This window comes from Balaenoptera borealis (genome assembly GCF_965194805.1).
Source record: "Balaenoptera borealis genome assembly, chromosome: 19".
In the NCBI taxonomy this organism is placed as follows: domain Eukaryota; kingdom Metazoa; phylum Chordata; class Mammalia; order Artiodactyla; family Balaenopteridae; genus Balaenoptera; species Balaenoptera borealis.
This window is the reverse complement of record NC_138878.1, coordinates 28,290,359-28,313,423: the sequence shown is the minus strand read 5'-3', so window position 1 is coordinate 28,313,423 and position 23,065 is coordinate 28,290,359. Positions and strand designations below refer to the sequence as shown.

At 42.4% G+C, this 23,065-nt stretch overlaps 1 protein-coding gene across 1 annotated transcript in view; it reads left to right on the top strand.

Annotated features, from left to right (window-relative positions):
• SLC6A2 (solute carrier family 6 member 2) overlaps positions 1-13,309 on the top strand; it is a 78,136-nt gene extending 64,827 nt beyond the window's left edge. Inside the window, exons 17-18 of the mRNA XM_082367018.1 lie at positions 412-2,540; positions 11,168-13,309. The gene's annotated coding sequence lies outside the window, so the exon portion shown is untranslated. The remainder of the gene's footprint in view (positions 1-411; positions 2,541-11,167) is intronic.
• The last annotated feature ends 9,756 nt before the right edge of the window (positions 13,310-23,065 follow it).

Genomic DNA, 23,065 nt, shown 5'->3' with positions numbered 1-23,065 from the left:
CACCGGAGTTTTGGGATTGGAAGGGAGCACGGCACAAGCAGGACCTGGCTTTGTTAAAATAGAAAATGGGGCCATCCAGGTCTCACAGGCCATGGTTCCCAGGAGGACCGAGACCTTAGGAGCATCAGCACCTTGGACAAGGCCAATGCGCTGGGCTGACATTCAATTAACAAGCACATTAGCTTATCCCGCCGCAGTTACTATTCCCAGTGCTTTACAAATTGCAACTCTCTAAATCCTCTTAATGAGTCGATGAGGTAGTATTATTATCCCCATTTGTAAGTGGGGAAAGTGGAGACACAAAGAGAAGAGACAACTCACTAGCTGGTGGGGCTGGGATTTGAAGCCAGGAAGTCTGGCTGCAGTCTGTGCTTCTAACCACTCAGATGTGCCATATTCCTTGGTCCCCAGCCATCCAGGCATACCATGGTCCAGCTGGTAGGGGCATGGGTCCTCAACTAGTTCCAACACCCTCTTCAATTACAAATAAGTACTAGATATGAAAATAAATATGAAAATAAATTTATATATATACACATTTGTAATTTGTACACATATACATACTTTATATACACATGTTATATATGCATATATGCATGCACTTAAATCTATATACATTTATATATAAATATAATTTGCCTACATGATGCTAGGAAGTAAATGACTTGCCCTAGATCACAAAGTAAGAGATTTCATCTTGAACAGAACTTTCCTGTATCTCAAGGAAAATATCTTTGCTGGCTTTCTCCATACACACCCCAATGCCATGCCGTCTGGTTCTTATGTCCATCTGGACTCACTATCAAAAAGCAAAAACGTTATACTCATATGCGTTAGGATAAGTGGCTGCATGTAACTGAAATCTAACCATGGTCTCTTAACAATGAGTTTTTCTCATTTTCTTGTAACAAATAGGCAATGAGTCAGAGAGAAGATTGTTCTTCAGCAGGAAGAAAAGGGAGAGGTGTCCCCGGTTCTGGAGAAGGACTTTAGTGAGGATCTCCTCCTGGACGTGCCCAGAAGCCCAGGATGCCTCTGGTGATGCTTAAGAAAGTCATCAAGGATTTGGACTCCTTCTGGCTTCCTGTTCTACCATCTGCAGCATGCGGTTCTCACAGTCATGGAGAAAAATGGCTAATCCACCTGCTGACATCTTGCCCAACTTTCAGGCAGGAAGAAGGGAAATAAAGAGAAAGAGCAAAGGGCAGAGGCCTGCTGAATCTGTGCCTCTTGACTCTGAAGAAGAGTAGATTTCCTAGAAACCTACCTGGATGTTCATCTACATCTCATTGGCCAGATCCATGTAACCTGGCAACTTTAGCTGTAAGAGAGTCTGGGGTGGGAGAAAGACTGTGTAACTGGATACATTGCTTCTCTGGACAGAATCAGGAAGAGGATCTTAGGAAGAGGATGAGGATATTGGGAGGACACTGGTCATTACCTCCCTTTCGTGGCTTCCTCACCTGAATTCCATCATCTGCTGACAATGGCAGGGGCCCTTGTGGAAAGCACCATGGTCTGAGTGGCCATAGATAAAGGGTTTCTCTGTCCTATGGGGTGAGATCAATGACTCCCTTGGCCTCAAGTTATGGGGATTCGGGACGCAGATCTTGCAGGTGAGGACAGACTGACCTGGGTTGGCATTTACAGAGGCACCTCTAACTGGCTGAGCAGGCAGGTATGTCTGCTTGTAGCCAAACATAGAGTTAAAATTCTAACAACTGACCTTCTCTTTTAACTCATGTATTAATTCAAATAATGTACACATGCTGCTTCTCTCTGCTAACTATGCTGATAGGCTCTAGCCTGTTTGGCTATTTCTTTTTATCCTGAATCACAGGTGTGTAGGATCAAGCAGCCAGCAGAAAAACAGTCAGTCTGGTCTGCCTTGACCAGAGGCAGATCACCACAATGTCCATGAATCACGGAAGTATCAAAAGAAGCGGCTCCAGCCCAGCGAGGTCTCAGTCACATAGTCTTGCGATCCCTACCCTCAAAATTCTCCTTAAATAGACCTGCCCTCTTTCAGAGAGTAGGACGGTAGTTGTCAAGATGTTAGTCTGTTACCCTCCTCATTTGCTGGCACATTAAGAAATTCTTCTTTCCTTTATCCTCAAAACCTTGCCCTCGTTATTCTCATTTGGCATCGGGGACAGGGACCAAATTTTCGGTTGCAAATTGGCTGAGCCAGCCAGAGGCACCTCGGCTCCCCAGTGGGGTGTTCATCCCCTACCCAAGTCCAATGGAACACTGTCGGAGCGGGGGAGGGGAGGGGAGGGGAGGGGAGGGGAGGGGAGGGCCCGCCCCCGCCCCGCCCCCGGGCCCGCCCCCGCCCCAGGTTGCACTTGGAGCCCAGGCCGGCAAGAGGGCCCCCTTCCGGGAAGAGAGTGAAGGACTGTCTAAGCAGCTGCCGGAGCCCCATTTAACTCTGGGGAACTCCGGTCTCTCTCCCCAGATAGGACGTCGTCTCCTGCAACTTGAACCTTCTTGGAGGAAAAGGAAACAGATTTTGGAAGAGTCAAGACACCTGGGCCATTTGGGTAAGTCCCCTGGTGTGCACACCGAGATCCTTGATTCCGTACTTTTAAGGAAGGTTGTGATACTTCCAGGCCTTTATGAGGTGTTTGTGGCACTGTTGGTATGGAGGTCACGGTTGAGTGGGACCAGAGAACCCGGGGAAGTTGTTCCCTTTTGTTCTCTTTTGAGTTTTGAAAGGTTCCTGTTTGTTTAGCTGGCCTTGTTGGGTTTGGTTCCTTTGTTGTTCCTTTGTCGTTTGTCTGCTTTTAAACATGGGAGGTGCCGTCTCAATTTCGTCCGAAAGTCCCTTGGGAAGGATTATGGCCGAAATGACCAGCTTACAGCTATAAGCCTATGTCTAAAAGGAAAATGGGTAATGAGAGCGCTATTCCATCTTGTAGTTGTTCCCTAGGGTGTATTTTACAAAACTGGGTGATTTTTAGTATGCTCCTAGAAAGAGAAGTTTGTTTTTTTTTTAACACTGCATGGCCACAGTGTTCTTTAGACTCTGGAGAAAAATTGCCAAGATTAAGTTTTTTTATGCCAAAACTGTTTCTTTTTGCATATGCAGTTAGAGAAAGCTGGTTTGATAAAATACTTTTTTTCAGAATTCTGACCCTGTGGGAACAAAAATATGCCTAGCAGAAAGCTCGAGGTGAACTCTTACATGTCCTTGAAATATAAACGCAGCCCACTTTGCCTGAGACTTCAGCCTTGGGTTAATAAGCAGAACTGTTGCCGAAATCTCGGCTTCTCTGTGCACCGATGCCGAACAGAAAGTCGGAGCCAGAGATTTTGGAGGAAGATAGAGATGGCTTGATTTTTCTGCCAGGCACAAGGGAAGACACAGCAGGCTAGCGCCTCAAGGACTGTGCCCCCACCTCCTTCGGGAATCGGAGAAGATTTTTTATGTGGGGCTGCAGTCCAGGGTAGATGATAAGGATCAAAGTAGTGAAGGTCTTGCATTCTTCTTCTTCCCGCATTATTTCAAAACAGTCACAGCTGGCGTCAGGCTGTCGGGTAATTGGGTCCGTTTGTCTCTGGGTTATCCGCCTGCGACCTTTTTTCTGAAATGCAAATGCTACAAGGGGTGATTTACTACAAGGGAGTGCAGGATGTAATTCACATAGTATTAAAGAGTAATAGGTTAGCTTTGTGAAGTACAAATCTAGTTAAGGAAACTACAGATTAGTAACAGTTAAAAAAAAAAAAAAACTAGGAGTGATTAACTCTTTCAGGCCAGGTTATGTTTCTTCTCTAGCCTGTTCAGTGTTCCCTTGTTCTCAGGAGAGGGAAAACTTCTATTTTTGCTGCAACAAATTCCCCACTGCTAGTTCATTCCCTCCATATCAGTGGAGGGAGGGAAACAGGCGTCATTCTTGTCTGGCTGAGGACAAAACTTCAGTTTTGCTCCACTTGACAAACACCAGCTATCCGGCCCAGGGGCCCATCTATCTCCTATTTTATATCCCCCCTGAGAGGTGTGAACCCCAAGAAATCTTCATTGGGAGGATAAGGGACGACGGGGACGACGGTATGTCTTCTGTAGCTTCTTTAGCTGGCAAGGGGCTCGTAGACCCTACCTAGTTGGGGTCACGGAGCTCTCACCCTATCTTATTAAGGGCCCCGGGGTGACTTCTGTTGTTGTTTTGGCAGGATCTGTTCTGAGAAATGGCTGGAATCTTTGCATCATCATTATCTTGATGTGAACCTATTGTAATCTTCCTGGAAGAGACAGAACTTAACAAGTAGTTTAAAAAAAAACAGAGGCCAAAGATTAGTAAAAGAATTATTGTAGCCGGGGGCCCAAGCAGGACTAAGAGCCATGTTACGTTCGGTAGTAATTTTGATCCTGGTCTAGATAGAGTCAGCATTTGGGTTACCCTGTCTAAAGGAATGGAGCCATTTGGTGTAGTCATATATATAATTTTATGTCCTCTTCTATTAGCTCAGTGTGATTGATGTAGGTATAACAAACCCTGTTAGAAGTATTTGGAGGAGTGACAACCTAAACGTTAATAGACAAAATAGATCTCATTTCTTTTTAGGAGACTAAGCCTGAAACCCAATCTAGGCCTGGCGCTTTGGGGAGACTTGTAGCTAGGTAGCCGGTTATCTAGTTTCATCAAAGTAGGTTTTAACCTTTGATGTGGTATTAACATATAAATAACAGGAGCTACTGGTCACTACATATGTGTTTTCTCTTTTTGTTAACATATGATCTAAAGCAAGTTTTTCATCTAAAAGTGTAATAGTTACCAGAGGAGACCTTTAAGAAGTAAGGTTGCAGTTACCAGCTGCCAGCAGATGTTCTTTTGAGAATGGCTGGTAACATCCCAAATCTAACGCAGCTCAGAAAACTCAAGTTCTTAGCAATAAAAGGACTTGCCTAAAATAACACCTTAGTGTCACTGTTAATGATGTCAGTGTTTCTCTAGGTATGAGAAGATGCAAGAATTTGGGCTCATAAAATCTTCTCCTGAAAGTATTTAACTATCTGAAGGCCTGTCCTGTCTGTTTTTCCCAGAGCAGAGTGTCTCATTTAAGATCTCCACCCTGAACTCCTTGTAGAGGGTGTTGAAGGTCACCAGCTACAGAAGCTCATGATTTAATCCTTGTAGAAGTAGATGGCAAGTGTCAGTTTTCAGTCGGCAGGGCCCCTTTATGGTCATAATTTCAACCATGGTTTGGGGCGTTTCATGACCATTTTGTCCCACAGTACTAGGAATGCTCTTTCCCAGGTCTGGCGAAGATTTTGCTGATAGCCCACTCCATGTGCTATTACTGGACTAGGCCTTTACTCGTATCCAGAAGTCTCTGGACCACCTGTCTTCCTAGTCTCTTATGGTCCAGGATATTCCCTCTTGTTGCTTCCTCTCATATCTAGAGTTAGGTTATGGTAATCATTTGATCTCCTATGGAACTATATATCCTCATTTTATCAGAGGCTCAGTCACACATTTGGTAACATAAGAAACAATAATTTTTTTGAAGTAGGCAAAATACAAATAGCAGCTGGTAGTAATAAAGTCATAAGTAAGAATTAAGCCAAGAACTTCCATTAGGTGCAGCCCAGTATATCCCAGGTTGTCTTGACTTAGTCTGTTCTATACCAATCCCTATTCTTCAGGGAAATTATATATTGGCATTGTCCATAAGGTACTCAGCCCAGTTTCCTAGTGTTACTAGGATGATTATCCTTAGTATGATTTAATTGTTCCCAACATAGAGAAGCCTTTAACCTTAAATTACCATAGCCTGGTGTTAATTACATAAATCCATCCTGTAATTGTGGGAGGTTTTATTCCTTGGCTGAAATTTTGCTTGTTGCTCTGATTGAACTTTGAGTAATAGAGGAAAATTCATATTTATGGTCGGGGTCAGAGCAGGTATTATTAATTGGTCAGGTGAGGGGAACTTATCTAGTAATATCAGTAGTGGCCTGAACATGATTATAATTTTCCTTTTAAGATTAATTTCTTAAGAGTCAACCAATTAGAGCCTTGGAGTGGAGAAATCCACTCAGGTGATCCAGAAGTACTAGACATAGGTAATTGGCCACAAACCCAACAACTGGATTGATTTTTAAAGCTAGCATAGGATCGTGCCTATGATGGAAAAACATTTGATTCATATGCAAAGGTCCAAGAAGTCAAGAGAACATTATAAATGGGCATATGAGTCAGGTCCAGGATCTTGGGTAAGCTGTCTACTTCTGATGTTGTCTTTTTCTCATCCTGGTGTGAGTGTAGTTTCTCCTCTGTTTGAGCATGGTTTTAAGGTGATTTTGAGGTCAGCTGCCCTCTCTATAGGCCAGTCCAGTGCAGGGGCCCTTTGTGAGTGGAAATTAATCCAAGAATTAATTCCCTTTAGTTTTACTGTGTATGAGCTAGTTAAGAGTACCTGATAAGGGTCCTTCCATCCAGTTTGGAGATAGTCCTTTAAATTATGTCTTTTCCAGTATGTATAATCCTCTGGTTGTAGGTAGTGGGGCATCTGATCTTCATCCAAAGATAGATTACTGAGATAAGCTTTAGAAACAAACTTAGAGTGGCCTTTAATAATTCAATTAAACTTTTTAGCAATATAAAATAACAGCAAGGAACTATCTGGGAAGTGAGTCTTGGTAAACACAGACCTCAATTAACAAAACTAGAATTTAATATTCAGTAAAACATAAATTTTTTCCTTCACTGTGAGGGCATTAACCTTGCAGCCAGGGAAGGCTTTATCCCGTCAAATAAAAAATGAGGTTTGTTTGGGAGCCGGAAAAAGCCAAGCAGCCGTCTTGGATTTTCCATAGCCCTGACTGTTTGATTGACAGCTATTGTTTACCCATTTTTAATTTCCTGATTTAGGAGTAGATATGTTGTCATGTTTTCAGGACATCAGGATGGCAAAAGTCTGACAATGAGGGGTTAATTTTTGTAGAAGCAGAGTGAACTTTATCTACGTGTGCCATCATAATCTTTATAGAGCATTGTGAAATAATACTTATTTACTTTACCGAAGTAACAAAAGATTTTAAAAGCAAATGTAAATCACTTAAAGGCAAAGAAATTTACATAGTCTGTTATTAAAGCAGCATTCCAAGAAAACTTTGTTCTCTTAACAGAGAGAGAGAACCAAATTTTAGTCTGGTATCAATAAACTTGGCCTGATGATTTACATAACTGTAATTGATCATATAGGCTTTTTGCTTGCTGAAACTTTTATAGGAGTCTCAGACTGAACTTTTAAAAGACCTCTCAGGGAAGTCACACCAAGGGCTTGTCACAGATTTCACTTACCAGATGTAGGTGATTTTCCTCCCTTTTCAAGGTCCCGAAAGTACCATGAGATTTCTATACCTGTTAGTGAGGTAGCCTTCCTAATCTATCTGATAAAGCTGCTGGGGACCTAAGAGTTTCCAGTTTCTGGAGGGAGCAGATAGAGAAGATAAATGTTTTAATTTTACCCATAAGTGTAAATCACCAAATTGTTGTAAACCATAAGTAGCTTGAGGAGAAGAGCTTCTTTATATCCAATTTAGCATTATGGTCTGAAAGTCAGAAACTTGTATTTATCCAAAAGTCCTTTTTATAAATCTTCTTGAAGAGGAAGCATTTTTGCAAAGGCATCGGAGTGAAACTGTGTCTATAAAGACAAAAGACTTAAGGCAAATTTAAAATCTGATTACAATGTAATTAACAAGGTAACTTGGTTACTGTTGTGACATATGACACTTAAGATAATAACTAGAATTATGACTGATAACATTTTACCAGGACATATCAGAATTTTTTTGAAACTCCATATAATTTCTAGAATATCTATATTAGTAACAATTACCATACAATATAACCTAAGAAGATATATTACACATTTGACAATACTTCCCACATACTTTTAACATACCAAATGAACCTAATTAGTGTAATCTCTCTCTTTGGGATGTTTCAGGAGCCATTTGAAGCACCCCAAAGTTACCTAGAGGTCAAAGAAACTTCGTTACATTTGATTTGGGAAGTTTTATCAAAAAAATCAAAAGTGTTTAGAACACTCAGTCAGATAAGATCATATGTCACTAGGAAACAGTAGTTATTCACTTAGCCAAAGTAACGATAAAAGATTTTAAAGGCAAATATCAAACGGATCACTTAAAAGGTAAAGAAGAATGGGACTTCCCCGGTGGCACAGTGGTTGGGAGTCCGCCTGCCAATGCAGGGGACATGGGTTCGAGCCCTGAGCCGGGAAGATCCCACATGCCGCGGAGCAGCTAAGCTTGTGCGCCACAACTACTGAAGCCTGCACGCCTGGAGCCCACGAGCCACAACTACTGAAGCCTGCACGCCTGGAGCCTGCGAGCCACAACTACTGAAGCCTGCACGCCTGGAGCCCGTGCTCCGCAACAGGAGAGGTCACTGCAATGAGAAGCCCATGTACTGCAACAAAAAGTGGCCCCCGCTGGCCCCAACTAGAGAGGGCCCGCGCGCAGCAACGGAGACCCAATGCAGCCAAAAATGAATGAATGAATAAATAAATAAGCAAGCAAGCAAGCTTTAAATCTGTCATCCAAGGCAGTTCAACATCTTAAGAAAACTTGTACCATGTATAAAACTCTTTCCTAAGGGTCCGCATTCTGCAAACCATTTTTATCACTTTCTGTATCCATCACTTTATTTTCCCATTCAGAAACAGCCACCTGTAAGTCAGACCTACTTCCTTTTCCCTTAATAAAATGCAATTCCATTCCTCATACCTTCCTTACTAAAAACACACATTCTACTTTCCTTAAGCAACCATGAACTGTCCTTTATATTCAGCACTCTGCAGATTGGTAAACGTATATCCAAATAATAATTTTTGAAGAATGTGCTTTCTTATAGAAAATATCTCAGTGTGGCACCAAACACATTTTTTTTTTTAAGTTTTAGTAATTGTTTTTTTTTCCCCCCCTTTTAATTAATTAATTTATTTATTTTTGGCTGTGTTGGGTCTTCGTTTCTCTGCGAGGGCTTTCTCTAGTTGTGGCAAGCGGGGGCCACTCTTCATTGCGGTGCGCGGGCCTCTCACTATCGTGGCCTCTCGTTGCGGAGCACAGGCTCCGGACGCGCAGGCTCAGTAGTTGTGGCTCACGGGCCCAGTTGCTCCGCGGCATGTGGGATCTTCCCAGACCAGGGCTCGAACCCGTGTCCCCTGCATTAGCAGGCAGATTCTCAACGACTGCGCCACCAGGGAAGCCCCCAAACACATTTTTTAATAGTTCTAAACCTTCTGTTTCTCTGTAAAAGGAAGCCAATGTTCAGTAATTGCTGTTCCAGTATCTTATTTTATTTGGAAATGGCCTAGTTATTTAATAAACTTCCATCCTTTAACTTAATTTAGCACAACTCTAAATTTTCAAGTTGTCCAGTATCTGGAGAGATCATGCTTAAGTAAATATTCCTAAAACATAATTATTCCTAAAACTTCACCCAAAGTTCTTATCTCATTTGCAATTTTTCTCCTTAAAAGTTTCTTCACATCGAGTTATTTTCATTGCTGACAAATTTGTAGCAGATATAATAAGATCTTATTTAGTTTATATTAAACCTAGGCACAATAAAAGTATTATACTTAATGTTGATGGCTCTAAAGACATGTCTAGATTAATTAGGTCAACAAACTTAAACATTAATACCAGGTATTAATTTAATATTGAATATTTCCCAGTTCACATGAACCTGAAATTTATTTAACTTTTCTTGTATTTAGAATTGTTTGATTTGTAAGCGCTTACTTTTCTTTAAAGCCAATTAAATAGAGCTCCTTTACAAATTAACCTCAGCAATATTATCCAAAGACAAAAACACATACTGAGACATACACATATATCCAGACAGACAGCGATCTCATAGTTTCCACTTGAGATTTAAAATGTCTCTTTGCCTCTTTTTTTTTTTTGGCTTGAAGTTCTACTAATTAACCCAAGGCTGAACTCTCAAGCAAAGTGGGCTGTGTTTGTAACTCAAGGACATGATAAGAGTTAACTTCAAGCTTCCTCCTAGGCATATTTTTGTTCTCTCAGGGTCAGAATTTTGAAGAAAAGTATTTTAACAAGCTAGCCTTTTCTAATTGCACATGCAAAAAGAACTGGCTTTTCAATTTTAAGAAAAGTTTTATTTTAACCAGTTTTCTCCAGAGTCTAAAGAATACTGTGGCCATACTGTCAAAAATGATCTTTCTCTTTTTGTGGTCATGCTTTCACAGCTAAAATTTAAACCAGATAGTGCTCAGATTGGCTCTGATAACCGGGGCAGACCGGCTGATAAAATGTCCCAGCAGGGACTGTCCCTCTGGGGAGGTGGGGTTAGTTTGATCAGAAGAATCTGAGGAAGTAAGGGAACTTGCAGGAGTGGGAAGCTTGGTTCCCCACCCCGGCCCTGAGAGTTGGGAGAAGTTAGGAGAGGATCATTTAGAATGTCAGGGGAGTTTTTTTGGGTTTGTTTGTTTTTTTATTGATTCCTCCGGCTTTTGATTATGGAGCCACCTAGAGCAGAATTATAATAAAAGGGGCACAAAGTCCTGAACATAAGGGAACCTCAGTCCATTTTCCCCATCCTGTGGCAAAAAAGATCTAATTGTAGGAGACCCATTTTCAGGCCATCTTTCTTTGTCATTGGATCATAGCTACAGGTCGACCAGTCATTTAAGATTTTCCCTAAAAGTTCCCAGATGTGGGTGGAAGGAACCCTAGAGGAAGCGCTTCCCATTTTGGCTAGAGCAGTTGGTAACAGACGTTAGATGTTAGCGCGCTCAAATCAAAACATAAACCTTCACCTCGTCAGCTGGAAGTCACACATAAACATAAACCATAGAAGGAAACAGCAAAGGGATGCTCAGAAAGAAAAAAGAGAAACATATGGCAGAGACCTGCCCAAACGTGACTTCCGAGTCCCACTCAACCTGGACGGTTGCCCCAAAGCGGCGCCTTACATCAGAATCTCCCTTTGCAGGGAGAATTCCACATCAGGATTTCCCTTTGCAGGAAAATCCCCCAAATTGGAACCGAAGTTCCCCTACGGGGACGGTCAAAGGTCACGGAGTGCACTCCCGAAGACTCACCGTAGGTGCTGACAGGGTGTGTCGCGACCTCCGTATGCCCTCTTTCTGATCTTCCAATATTTAGTGTTTTCTCAGAGTGAAAGTCCAGGCCGGCACGGGCAAGAGAAGAGAAGGTGTCCTTGAGGCAAAAGAAGCCTGGCAGCTGCTGGGTCAGCCTCTCCCACGTTCTCTGCCGCAGCCTCGGAGTTCCGCAGCCGAGTCGGCGGGCCGGGTGTGACGGGGCACAGCCCTGGGGCAGGGAGTCCCTGGCGATCTGGACTCAGGGATATCCTCGAACCCTCCGCTCTCCTGAAGGGCGTGGAGAGAGATCCGCAAGCTTCCGATCAAGCCGAGGGGCACGGCGGAGCCGCCTGCCTGCGAGCAGATCCCGGAGGAGCCTCATTTTGTGGACGAAATCTCGGCTTCTCTGTGCACCGATGCTGAACAGAAATTCGGAGACAAGATTTTGGAGGAAGAGAGAGATGGCTTGATTTTTCTGCCAGGCACAAGGGAAGACACAGCAGGCTAGCGCCTCAAGGACTGTGCCCCCCACCTCCTTCGGGAATCGGAGAAGAGTTTATATGTAGGGCTGCAGTCCGGGGTAGATGATAAGGATCAAAGTAGTGAAGGTCTTGCATTCTTCTTCCCGCATTATTTCAAAACAGTCACAGCTGGCGTCAGGCTGTCGGGTAATTGGGTCCGTTTGTCTCTGGGTTATCCGCCTGCGACCTTTTTTCTGAAATGCAGATGCTACAGGGGTGATTTACTACAAGGGAGTGCAGGATGTAATTCACATAGTGTTAAAGGGTAATAGGTTAGCTTTGTGAAGTACAAATCTAGTTACAGAAACTACAGATGCTAGTAACAGTTGGAACAAAAAACAAAAAACTAGGAGTGATTAACTCTTTCAGGCCAGATTATGTTTCTTCTCTAGCCTGTTCACTGTTCCCTTTATTTTCCTTGTTCTTAGGAGAAGGGAAACTTCATTTCTATTTTTGCTGCAACAGAACCTCAAGCCAAGGGGGAAAAAAAGGCAAAGAGGCATTTTTAACCTCAAGCAGAAACTATGAGATCTCTGTGGTCTGTCTGGATATATGTATGTCTCATTATGTGTCTTTGTCTTTGGATAATATTGCTGAGGTTAATTTGTAAATGAGCTCTATTTAATTGGCTTAAAGTAAGCGCTTACAAATCAAACATTTCTAAATACAAGAGAAATTAAGCTAAATAAATTTCAAGTTCACGTGATCTGAGGAATATTCAGTATTAAATTAATATCTAGTATTAAAGTCAGTTTAAGTTCATTGTTTAAGTATGTTAATTAGCAAGGCACATCTTTAGAATCATCAACATTAAGTATAGTACTTTTATTGTACTTGGGTTTACTGAGAGTCAATAAGTTCATACTATTGGGATGGCCAAAAAGTGCCTTCGGTTTTTAAGTAAAAATAAGACACAGTTTTCATTTTCATCAAGAACTTTATTGAACAACGTATTCACCCTTTTGTTCCACTACCTTCTGCCATTTTTCAGGCAACTTCATAATTCCATCTTCCCAAAACTTATTTTTTTGAGCAAAGAACCGTTCCAGGTGCCTTTACAGTCTTCCAGGGAACTGAAATTTTTTCCGTTAAGAGAATTTTGTAAAGACCGAAATAAATGGAAATCCGATGGTGCAATGTCTGGTGAATACGGCGGATGAATCAGAACTTGCCAGCCAAGCTGTAACAGTTTTTGCCTGGTCATCAAAAAAACATGCAGTCTTGCACTATCCTGATGGAAGATTTTGCGTTTTCTATTGACTAATTCCGGACGCTTTTCGTTGAGTGCTGCTTTCAGTGGGTCTAAATGGGAGCAGTACTTGTTGGAATTAATCGTTTGGTTTTCTGGAAGGAGCTCATAATAGAGGACTTCCCTTCCAATCCCACCATATATACATCACCTTGTTTGGATGAAGACCGGCCTTTGGTGTGGTTGGTGGTGGTTCATTTCGCTTGCCCCACAATCTCTTCCGTTCCACATTATTGTACAGTATCTACTTTTTATCACCCGTCACAATTTGTTTTAAAAACGGAACATTTTCCTTACGTTTAAGTAGAGAATCACGTGCAGAAATAAGGTGAAGAAGGTTTTTTTCGCTTAACTTATGTGGAACCCAGACATCAAAGCAATGAACATAACCAAGATGGTGCAAATGATTTTCAAGGCTTGATTTGGATATTTTGAATATGTTGGCTATCTCCCACATGGTATAATGTTGATTGTTCTCTAATGTCTCAATTTGATCGCTATCAACTTCAGCTGGTCTACCCGACCGTGGAGCATCGTCCAGCGAGAAATCTCCAGCACGAAACTTTGCAAACCACTTCTGACACGTTCGATCAGTCACAGCGCCTTCTCCTTACGCTGCACAAATCTGTTTTGCATTTCAGTTGCGTTTTTACCTTTCTTGAAATGATAAACCATAGTATGCCAAAAATGTTGCTTTTTTTCTTCCATCTTCAATATTAAAATGGCTATACAAAAATTCACCAATTCTGATGTCTTTTTTTAAATGCATGCTGATATGACAGCTGTCACATACAATCTAACAAAATTGTTTCGAATGAAGTTAAAGAAAACTAAGTGCTACTAGAGACATCTTATGAAAAAAACTGAACGAACCTTTTGGCCAGCCCAGTATATCTACTGCAAAATCTGTCAGCAAGAAAATTAACTTGGTATGGGATAAAAGCTTTTGAGTGAACACTTTGGGAATAATTATGTTCTAGAAATGTCTACTTAAAAATAGTTTTTCCAGATTTCTGGTAACTTGAAATTTTAGAGTTTTGCTAAATTAAATTAAATGATAACATTAAATGTCGAAATCATTTTTAAGGTAAAATACTGGAACATTGATTGCTGAACAAATCTAAGTTTACCTACTTTTGTCTTCTTACGAGAGGGAAACTAAAGACGTTTGGGTTTATTAGACATGCATCTTGCACCACATGCCAGAGAAATCATACTATGAGGAAACTATGTTTTTGGAGGTTATGAAATAAATTCTTAAGTTTGCTAATCAAGGAATGCTGATATCACAACCAGTTAAATTACTTGTTTCTTGGTTTTGTTAAGGTTTCTAAGAGTTAAAAAATTATTATATATAACTAAAGCTACTAAAATAATAAGGGAAACATTTCAATATGTAAAGATAGTAGGATATATGTTGTCAGTGACAGAAGACATGAAGACTGGAAATATATTCATGGGGAAAAGAGAATAATTTTGTCCTAGAGCTGGTTGTTTATAGTTTTAAAAAAGGGGACAAATTAATACGGACACATAAAGTTATGGAAGGTTTACAGAAAAAGAACCTTGAAAAAAGGAGGGTTTTTTAATGATCAGGATTGATTAAGATTAGATTGAATTTAATTAAATAAATGGATTTTGTTATTAACAGTAAGGTGGTACCAAAAAAAAAAAAAAAAAGAATTTGGTTTTCTCTCTCTGTTAAAAGAACAAAGGTTTCTTGAAATGCTGCTTTTGAGAACAGATTGTGTGAATCTCTTTGCCTTTAAGTGACTTGTATTTGCTTTTGAAATCTTTTATTACTTTGGTTGAGTGAATAAGTATTGTTTCAAAATGACATGTAATTCTGTTCACCAAGTGTTTTGAAACTTTTTGATATTTTTGACAAACTTCCCAAATGTCAAATTCTAGTTAAGGTTCTTCTGACCTCCAGCTAACTTTGAGGTGCTTCAGAGGGCCCCTGAGGCATCTCAGAAAAAATATTAAACTAACTAGGATTATTTGGTAGATTAAATTAGAGGGGAAGCATTGTCAAATAAAAGGTAACATTAAGCCTTCTTTTTGTTATGTCTATATAAATATATTGTGGGTGTTACAGAAATTATATGAAATTCCTTAAAATCTTATATGACCTGACATAAAATGTTATCCATCATCAAAACTGAGGCTCACACCAAAGGGACTGAACCTGAGTATTAGGGAAATGCCCTAACTGACTTTCATGCAAAGGCAACAACAGAATCTATAAAGATTATAGCACATGTAGATAAAGTCCATTCTGCTTCTACAAAGAAAATTAACTCCTCATTGCCATCCTGATGTCTTTATAACATGGCAACAGTCTGCTCCTAAATCAGAGAAATTAAGATAGGTAAACAATAGCTGTGAGTTAAACAGTCAGGGCTATGGGAAACCCAAGACAGCCACTTGGATCCTCCCAGCTCCCTGGCAAACCCCATTTTTTATTTGATGGGTTAAAGCCTTCCCTGACTGCAAGACTGATGCCCTCACAATGAAAAAAGAAATGGTTAGAAAATGTGTTTTCCACTTGGGATATTCTTTCTACAATCATAATTTGGCTATATTTGGTAAAAATGAGGGTACTTTTAGAGAGAAAAGATTACATTTCAATAGGTGTTAAATTCTAGTTTTGTTAATTGAGGTCAGTATTTACCATCTAAAACTCTCTTCCCAAATAGCTCTTTGTTACTATGTTACGTTATTGTTAAGTTTAACTGAGTTATTAAGAAGATATTCTAAGCTTGTTTCTGAAGCTCATCACTGTAATCTATCTTTGGATGAAGATCAGGTGCCCCATGATCTATAACCAAGGGGTTATGCATACTGGAAAAAGCATCATTTAAAGGACTGTCTCCAACCTAGATGAAAGGCTTCTTATCAGGTATTCTCAAGTACCTCATGCACAAGGAAACTGAAGGGAATCAACTCTTAAATTCATATTTCCCAATTAAGAAGGGCCTCTGTATTGAACTGTCTATAGAAAAGACTGCTGACCCCAAATGACAACCACACCAGGTTAAGAAGACAACAGCAGTGGTAGGCAGCTGACCCAAGAATCTGTATCAGCCCTGAAGAACCATCCAACTAATTTAATTGAACTGTTTACCAAATGTTTGTCTTCCTATCAAAATGGAAAGTTATTGTTTTACTTCTGACCATACTTTTAACCCCAATGTTCAGGATGGAAAGAAAATTCTCTAGTGAAGTTGTCTAACTATTCATGACATGTATCACTGCTTGCTTTGAGTGTACTGCTAAAAGCACATATACAATGTTTGAATGACAATTTGGTATAATTGATTAAATGCATAGCCTATAAAGTGTTTCCCTGTCAGCATACCTCACTGTATTTGTTTGTCCTATCTGATTAGTTTTCCCCCAACGTGGAGAACTAGGCAAAGGTGTAAACGATGAGTAAGCCTAGCACTGAGAGACATGAATGGACCTGGAGCAGGCAGCTAAACCACTCCAGCAACAATGGAAAAATGTATTGATTATCAATGCTTTCTATGGAGAGATTTGAAACTAAAAGGGGAAAATTATGGAGGAAATTTTCACATATTGAGGTATGGGAAAGTCATTCTGGCTTATACATTATTTTGAACTTTAGGCTAATCAGAACAGCCTGTTTGTGGCCTATTACATATACTTGTACATCTGCTTTAACCATTAAGAAAAAGTATACATTTAAAAATCAAAGTAGAGTAACTGTGGTTCAGGCATTGAATACAGAGCTGGATGGCTGTTACGGATGTGGTTTCAGACACGTTTCTGTACTACTGAGAACCTGGCGGCCGACTGCAACCTTATGCCCTCCAAGGTGTTAATATAACAAAAGGTGACATCAGGCCAGAAAGAAAGAAAAAGCCTCTCTGCTTATCTTGCAGGATTTTAGAGCACCTTTTGGGACAAGCGAATCCTTTAAAATGAAAGTCCAGAACTTTCTCTCTTCTAATCCTCCCCATTTTTAACATTGCCCCCTTCAGCAGGAAGTAGCCAGATGACTTTTTAGTCCTCACTCCCATAGATATGGAAGGTTATAACTGACAGTGGGGAATATGTAGCTGAATATAGAGTTAAAAATTTAACAACTGACCTCTTTTAACTCATGCATTAAATCAAATAATGTACACATGCTGTTTCTGTCTGCTAACTATGCTGATAAGTTCTAGCCTGTTTGGCTAGTTCTTCTTAATTTGAGTCACAGGTGTGTAGGATCAAGCAGAAGAAAAACAGAACATCTTGACCAGAGGCAGACTACTGCAATGGCCATGAATCACAGATATATCGAAAGAAACAGCACCAGCCCAGTGAGGTCTCGGTCACATAGTCCTGTGACCCCTACCCTCAAAATTCTCCTTAAATAGACCTGCCCTCTTTCAGAGAGTAGGACAGTAGTTTTCAAGATGTTAGTCTCCTACCCTCCTCATTTGCTGGCAAAATAATATTTCTCAAGGGAATTCCCTGGCAGTCCAATGGTTAGGACCCTGTGCTTTTACTGCAGAGGGCACAGGTTCAATCCCTGGTCAGGGAACTAAGATCTCACAAGCCATGTGGGGCAACCAAAAAATAAATAAAAATAAATAAATAAATAAATATGTCAAGGACTCCAAAATGGCCCTGGCCAGCACCAGTGTGCTTGTGGTAGAATGAACTACCAAAAAATGGCTACTGCCGGCAACTGTGTCCCCAAGGTGAGCTCCAATTGCTTCCCGTCTCTCCAGGAGACTCTTCTAGAACAGCAGAGGTGACTCAGGAGGCCCTGGAAGATCTCAGCATCACAAGATGGAGAAGCCAGATGCCAAATCACAAGGGAAGGCCAGTTGCAGTTGGCAAAACTCATTTGGACTGTGATGTGAGTGAAACACATATGCTTGTTGAATGGAGGAATAATCAAAGAGCTGAAAGACTGGAATGCTTCTAAGTGCCAAGAGCAGAAGAGTACAGGGTTCTCTGTGAAACTCTGGAAAGGATGATGAACAACTTGACAAGAAATTTTTCTCACTCCAAACAATTGGGTTGGATCAACTGGCACTTTGGTGAAGCTATCCTGAGAAGCCACTATTCTTTTCCATTTTCTCCTGCTGCCTCCACATCTAAAGAGCACAAAGTGTTTCTAAGGCTATATATAGCCATGTGGGATGGTATTGTAATTAATACTGAGTTCTGAAGACCCTGGTTTTGCTAGTGAAACGATAGGAGAATGATGTGTGTACATTAAAAGAAGTGTTGTTATATTAAAATTTTTTTTCTCTTTCCTTTATTCTCAAAACCTTGCCTCATTATCACTTGGCATTGGGAACAGGGACCAAAATTTTGGTTACATGCTGAGCAGAGCGTTTCTGCCCACTCCAGGCTCCCGCTTCCCTTCTCTGGCCTGACGGGGCCCCTTGGCAATGGAGGAAGACAATCAAAATAGAACATGAGCACTGTGGCCACCAGGTGGCACCAGCACACACTCCTGCTGCCAAGCAAAGGCTGAGGGAAGCCCAGAGGACTAGGGGTCTTTGCTCTCTGTACCTGTCTCAGAGCCTATCTGAACCCTCAACACCTCCCTGACCAGGAGAGTAAAAAGTGGTTCTTGTTTGGATGAAAAGACCCACTGGGTTTTGTATTATATCCTGGGTGGCATTATTCACTCACTCATTCATTGATCAAAATCATACCCAGCGGGCTTCCCTGGTGGCGCAGTGGTTGAGAATCTGCCTGCCAATGCAGGGGACACGGGTTCGATCCCTGGTCCGGGAGGATCCCACATGCCGCGGAGCAACTGGGCCCATGAGCCACAACTACTGAGCCTGCGCGTCTGGAGCCTGTGTTCCGCAACAAGAGAGACCGTGATAGTGAGAGGCCCGCGCACCGGGATGAAGTGTGGCCCCCGCTTGCCGCAACTAGAGAAAGCCCTCGCACAGAAACGAAGACCCAACACAACCAAAAATTAATTAATTAATTAATTAATTAATTATTTTAAAAAATTTAAAAAATTTTAAAAAAAGAAGAAGAAAATCATACCCAGCCATCCCAGGAAGGAAATAGAGAATGCAAAGAAGGACTAACCCTGTCCTCGGGAACTCTCAGTCTAATGGAGAAGACAGACGGTGTGCTAATAAGGAAACATTTATTGAGCACCTATTGCATGCTTCTTTAAAGCCCTCTAGTGGCTCCCCTTACCTTCAAGGTAAATCCAAACTCCCCCTCCTCAGCCCACCCTACCTCTGTGCTCCAGTCATCCTGCACTACCTGCAGGTGTGTCCCCAAGCACACCCAGCCCCCTGGGCCTCATACCTGTGCATTTCTCTGAAACTGACTAATTCCTATTTGTCCCTCAAGATGTCACCTCTAAAAAAAGCCAGGTTCTAGAGCCAAACTGGCAAGGGTCATATCCCAGCTCTGTCACCAGCTCTGTCATGGGTGTGAGACCTGTGCTGTCACACAGTACCCACTCAGAAGCCTCCAGGCTCCGTGGTAGCTTTAGTACTCTGCTGTTGCTATCTTGAAATTCTTAATAATTTTTTAATTATTGCATGTGCAGTCCAGTTCCTTTAAACTAATCTTCACAAAAGCCTTGCTAGGTAGACATTAATATGCCCATTTTACAGATGAGGTAACTGAGGAAATGGAGGCAGCCAGTATGGACTTTCTAAAGGTGGAACTGGCGTGGCCCTGCCAGGGGGTAAACAGCAGTAAGGGAATAATCTGCCCCTAATTTGGTTCTTACTCTGCTCTTACCCTCAGTTCCAGGCCTCTCACAGTGTCATAGGCCCAGGAAGAAGATAAAACCCAGTGGAGCCTGGGCTGTCAGTGCACTGACAGCCAGAGCACTGGCTCTGGACTCAGGAGATAGAGATAGAATTCAGAGCATGATTTTCCGGTTGACCTTGGGCATGTACATGTCCCTCTCTGAGTCTCAGTTTCCCCATCTATAAAATGGCACAGGTGCATTCTGAGGTCCCTTGCTGCACCCTTATATTAACCAGGTGTTTCATGTTCTGTATTCTGATGCCTTGACATCTGGGGCCTTGCTGATTCTGGAGGGACTGCCCCTCCCAGAGTTCGCCAATCCCTAATGATAGGAATGAACTTCCCCTTCAAGCGTGCCAGAGCCTGTACCCCAACTACCTTCTTTATCAGGCCCTCCACATCTGGCCACTATCATCCTGCCCTAATCACTCCAGGCCGAGTACCTGACAACTGTGGGAACTCCCTAAGCCCCAGAGCCCATTGCAATTGGCTAGTTTGCCAATCCCAAACCTGCTTATTCTGCTTCGCCTCTACCTTCCCCCCAGCAACCAAGATAAAGGTTCTTGCGCCCAATTCCTCCTTCCTTCCTCTGCCTCCTGATGCACCCGGTGCCTCACCTTGTGGCCCACCATGGTGGTGTCACGCCCCCTCCTCTGGGGAACTGTAACAAACTATCTTTTCAGTGGCATTTGGCTCCTGATCCATGGCCTTACCACACCTCAGATTGTCTATTAATACACTGTATCTTAAAGCAACCCGTTTATTTATGAATTACTTTTTTGCATTGTCTCCATTCCAGACACATTTTAGAAACAGCAACCCATTTCAACCTCACAATAGCCCAATGAGGTAGATACAGTTGTCACCCCCATTTTAGAAATACAAAACCGAGGCACAGAAAAGGGAAGGTTCTTGCCTCAGGACACACAGCTAGTAAGTGCTGAGCTGGGATGCAAACACATGCACTATGGCTCCAGAGTCGGTATTAATATTCTGGTATTAATGTGAGTGTGCCACTCTCCATGATTTGGCCTCATCCATACTAATAATCAAGAGGAAAATAGTAGGCACTCTCCAAAGTTCTCAACAGCAAGGCGGGAGGTCAGCTGATTTCCCTCCTGCACATGGCCTGTGCAGCTGTGTCTCATGGTGTTTACCCTCCCCTGTGTCTCCTGCCACCAGATTGGCTGGGCTCAAAGCTCCAAGTCCAGAGGGTGAGCCATTGCTAGGGAACTTTTGCCCTGTATGCATCTCTGGCACCTCGTCCCAGACAAAGATTTCGAAATGTCACCCCGCTATTTGCATTTCAGGAGGACTCATGCCAGGCTGTGGAAGTGGAGAGGGAGGTCAGGACCAGAGCAGAGAGCCACAGTACGGAAGAGCAGCTCCCATGCCTACAGGTCTCTAGGAGTTTGGAGGGGCAGTGCGGTCCCACCTCTCAGCTCTGCCCTCCTCCAGTCCCGCCCTCTCCAGCTCTGGCTGCAAGCTCCTACCCCCCCGAACCCCCCGGCCACCTCTAAGACACACCCTCCCCTCCCCAGAGTTTGCCCTCTTTTATACTGACAGCCAGGACTAAACCCTCCAATTACAGGTAGCCAGAGACTCTTCAAACAATTTGTTTCATAAGTGTTTCTCCCTTCCCGGACTCTAGCCTTAGTGCGCTGTGAGCTACCCAAGGCAGACACCAGCACACAGAGGCCTTTGGACAAGGGGAGGCTGTGGTCTGGGGTCCTCAGAACAACTTGAAAACTTTCAGAGCAACTCCCAGACCCACAGCTGCCCAGCTGGGGAATTAACGGCAAATCTTTTCATTTCCCTGGGCTTCTATTTCATAGAGTTCCATGCTCTTATTTTGGAAGCATCTTAAATTTCATTCAGTCTCCCTTCTGATGCCTAAATTAACTTTACAATATTCCTGCTAAGTGACTCAGCCTCCTGTTGCACACCTGCAGGGTCAGGGAACTCATTCCCTCTCCAGGCAGGGGTCTTTGGACAGAATGTTGTTACAATAAAGGGACTCCATCTCTCCATAGTCTTTGGCTCTATTCTTTCATCCCTCCCTCCATCTTTCCTTCCGTTTATTCATTATTTCATTTATTCATTCATCCTCCAGACATTTACCAAATGCCTGGCACTATGCTAAGTGCAATGGATACAAAGATAAATCCAAGACATGTTGCTGTAAACTGGACTGGATCCTGAATTTTTCTAGTTTCCTCAAATATCTGGCTACGACTCTCCAAACTAAAGTTTCAAGTTTTTTCTCACCCTTCTGATTTGGAATCACTAAGCACAAAGACTGTCCTTGAATCTCCTTGGAAGGGAACCCATTATAACAGGTCCTCCTCACTACCCAGATGACAGCCAAATATCAGGGACTTAAACCTTGGGTCCTCATTTCCTTTTTTTTTTTTTTAATTAATTAATTAATTTATTTATTTTTGGCTACGTTGGGTCTTTGTTGCTGCACGCGGGCTTTCTCTAGTTGCGGCGAGCAGGGGCTACTGTTCGTTGCGGTGCGTGGGCTTCTCATTGCGGTGGCTTCTCTTGTTGCGGAGCACGGGCTCTAGGCACGCGGGCTTCAGTAGTTGTGACACACGGGCTCAGTAGTTGTGGTGCACAGGCTTAGTTGCTCCACGGCATGTGGGATCTTCCCGGACCAGGGCTCGAACCCGTGTCCCCTGCATTGGCAGGCAGATTCTTTTTTTTTAATATATAAATTTATTTGTTTTATTTATTTATTTTTGGCTGCATTGGGTCTTCGTTGCTACGCGAGGGCTTTTCTCTAGTTGCAGAGAGCAGGCGCACCTCTTCGTTGCGGTGCGTGGGCTTCTCATTGCAGGGGCTTCTCTTGCTGTGGAGCACAGGCTCTAGGCACGCGAACTTCAGTAGTTGTGGCACATGGGCTCAGTAGTTGTGGCTTGTAGGCTCTAGAGCGCAGGCTCAGTAGTTGTGGCGCATGGGCTTATTGGCTCCGCGGCATGTGGGATCTTCCCAGACCGAGGATCGAACCCATGTCCCCTGCATTGGCAGGCGGATTTTTAAGCACTGCACCACCAGGAAAGTCCTTTGGGTCCTCATTTCTCAACTTAAAAGGATTCCTCTAGACGCTAGGAACTGCACACCTGCTGGAGACCTCAAAATCAAATTGACTAGGAAAAGAAGTAGCCAACATTGAGGTAGACTACTTCCTACCAAGACATTGGATCCAGAAAGTTTCATTCCATTTCTCCTTTGCTGTTTGACCATTCTTTTCCTAATTCTTACACCATGAAAATATTTTATGATTCTTTTGTCCACCTTTTGCTTTGCTCTGGCCTGGAAAGATAATGCCATTGCGCAAATACCTCAGGACATTGCAAATAATGGTAATCCAACCTCCAAATGACTGATAGATTTGCCACGATGGTGGTGATTCTGTAGTTTTTCC